The following is a 2,844-nucleotide window of genomic DNA, read 5'->3' on the forward strand; positions in this document are numbered from 1 at the left end:
GAAACAGATACGGGAAATAAAGATCTTAATCGCACTCTGACTGCTGTTGAAGAAGGTGAATTAGTTTGTGGTTCAATCAATATTTATGACATTTTAGTTACTTTTTTTTCTTTTAACCACTTTGATTGTGATACTGTATTATTGTAAAACAAGTATATTCTTGCAATAAAGAGCCAGAATGTGGAGTCAGTCTGAATGCATTTAAATGCTGGCTGCACACTTGTTTGTTGTATGGACATTTAAAATTATTTTAACTTCTCAGCATATCACTTAAATCATCTAAAAAATGAATATTTATTTTATAGAACTTTTGTAATTATTAAAAAGATAGTATATGTAAATTATGTAAAAATCACAGTTTGCTCACCATGTCTTTTATTTATTTATTATTTATTTATTTATTTATTTATTTTACTGGAAACCTTTTATTGATGAGACGCCATTAGCTACACAAAGTGCTACTGGCATTAAGCACCCTCCTCCTTTACAATGTGATCTTTCTTGAGTGGTCCCATGAAAGCTTTCTTCTCCTCCATGGTCTGGAAACAACCATGGCCAAACTTGGAGGTGGTGTCAACTTCTCCAGATCCCAACATTTGGTCTGAACCAGCAAGGACTTACGAAGCATAAGTACTTGCTTCTTGGTTCCCATCATACAGCCGTTGAACATGATGAAGTCACTGGTCACCTCACCATAATCGACAAAGCCACCCAGCACATTTATGCTCTTGTCAGATAGGTCATAGTCAGTACATGCATTGTTCTTGACCAGTTTATCACCCTTGATGAGGTAGCCTTGACCAATCATGTAAATCTTGTTAATCTCTATTCGGTGATGGTAGCCTTTCTGCCCACCTCAAGCCCCAGAGAAGGCTACACGGGCAGGGTACCAGAAACCAATATAGGCAACTTTGCTCAGACCTTGATGGTTCTTCTGGGGCAGTTTCTTTGCATGACAAGACTGGTCACTCCCTTGTATCCTTTGCCTTTTGTGACGCCGATAACATTAGTCATCTCATCCTGTCCAAACACCTGTCTCACGGGAAGCTGCTGTTCCAGCCTCTCTCCAGCCCAGTCTTGCTTCTCAGCCACAGTGCTCCCATTCACCTGATCTCTATCAAGTGTGCGCCTTCTAGCATAGAGGAAGCAGATGCATCTGAGTGTGGTCAATTATACGGATGACTTGTCAGCATGTCTTCAAGCTGCTGAAGTCCTTCTCCAGGTGTTTCTTGCCTGTGTCATTCGGACACTTCTTACAGTATTTGATGAAGGCCTTCTTTGAGTTGTACCAGTTTTTATTGAAACACCTTTTACACTTATCACTGATATGCTCAGTAAATAACGGTCTTGAAGGTCTGGAGACCTCGTGGAGTTGCTATGTATCCCACAATGCCCACAATCACCATTGGTGGGGTTTCCACAATAGTTACAGCCTCCACGACTTCTTTCTTGTTCACTTTAGATCCTGGCCTGCCAACTTTGCAGACGATGTGGGTCATACCAGCCTTGTACCCTAGAAAGGCTGTGAGGTGAACAGGCTTGGAAGGGTCATCCTTAGGGAAGCTCTTCACTTTCCAATGATGCTGACTGCTGCTCTTCTGAGGCAAGAAGCCCAAGGACTCATGACTGGGAGCTGAGAATTTCCTTTGAGACATCTTGCTGCCACACACTGCTGATAGAGCTACTCAGCATGTCTTTAGGTTTAATTAATACTAATTTTATTGTGTGCTACTATTCATAAATGAGTAGAAGAATGGAATGTGACTACATAAAGCACAATTTCAACCTGAGTGTTACAAACTTTCAAATTTTAAAGACTAGAGAGATGCCTCAGTGGTTAACAACACTGTCTGCTCTTCCAGAGGACCACAGGTTTGATTCTCAGCACTCACATAATGGCTAACAAATACTTATAGATTCCGTTCCAGGAGATCTGACACATGTCTCCTGGACTCCACAGGCACTGTATCACTGAGGTGTACAGACATACTTGAAGGCAAAACACCCTTACACATAAAGTAAAAATAAATTTCATTTTTTTTTTTTTTTTTTTTTTTTTGGATTTTCGAGACAGGGTTTCTCTGTATAGCCCTGGCTGTCCTGGAACTCACTCTGTAGACCAGGCTGGCCTCGAACTCAGAAATCCGCCTGCCTCTGCCTCCCAAGTGCTGGGATTAAAGGCGTGCGCCACCACCGCCCGGCAAATTTCATTTTTTTAAACTTTCAAATTTTACATAGTTTAATTTTCTTATAATTAATTGAGTCTCATGTATATTCTCCACTCAATGATCATTGATAAAGAAGATCATGACTAACCAAATGGTTCAAATGTAGATGGCTGTTTAAAAGAAGGACTTTCATTTTGTTTGTTTTCTTGAGTGTGGAAGGACTCTTATTTACTTTGGTTTTATGTATGTAAATGAGGTCTGTCTAAACCCAATCTTCTATTCAATCAACCGTTTTGCACATCCAAATCTCAGAGAAAAGATTTGATACTCTAGCAGTCAGTTAGTTGCTATATGTTGTAGTGAGTGAATGTAAAATGCAATGTGATTTCAAGTGTAATATAGAGAATAAAATGAACTTGGTGAGATGTGGTTGTGATTAAAGATAGAAGTCTGCTCAAATAGACATAGTTTGACAAAAGAGGCCAGTTATGTTTTTTTGCATATTACTCATAGCATAAAAATAATATTTAAAATAAAATATTATGTTCTATTCATTTAAAATATAATCTTGTAAAGGTAGAAGATTTTCATAAAGTGCCAATAGAAAATCCCTAGTTTAAAAAAAGTAAAGGCTATAGGTTTGTAGTTTTCTAACTGGGGCATTAAATGTTTGGGG

The 2,844-nt window shown here is 38.7% G+C and overlaps 1 pseudogene; it reads right to left on the bottom strand.

Annotated features, from left to right (window-relative positions):
* Positions 1 to 467: 467 nt before the first annotated feature.
* On the bottom strand, positions 468 to 1,655 carry LOC114610962 (annotated as a pseudogene).
* Positions 1,656 to 2,844: the final 1,189 nt, after the last annotated feature.

This window comes from Grammomys surdaster, unplaced genomic scaffold, assembly GCF_004785775.1.
Source record: "Grammomys surdaster isolate TR1022 unplaced genomic scaffold, NIH_TR_1.0 126066, whole genome shotgun sequence".
Lineage (NCBI taxonomy): Eukaryota > Metazoa > Chordata > Mammalia > Rodentia > Muridae > Grammomys > Grammomys surdaster.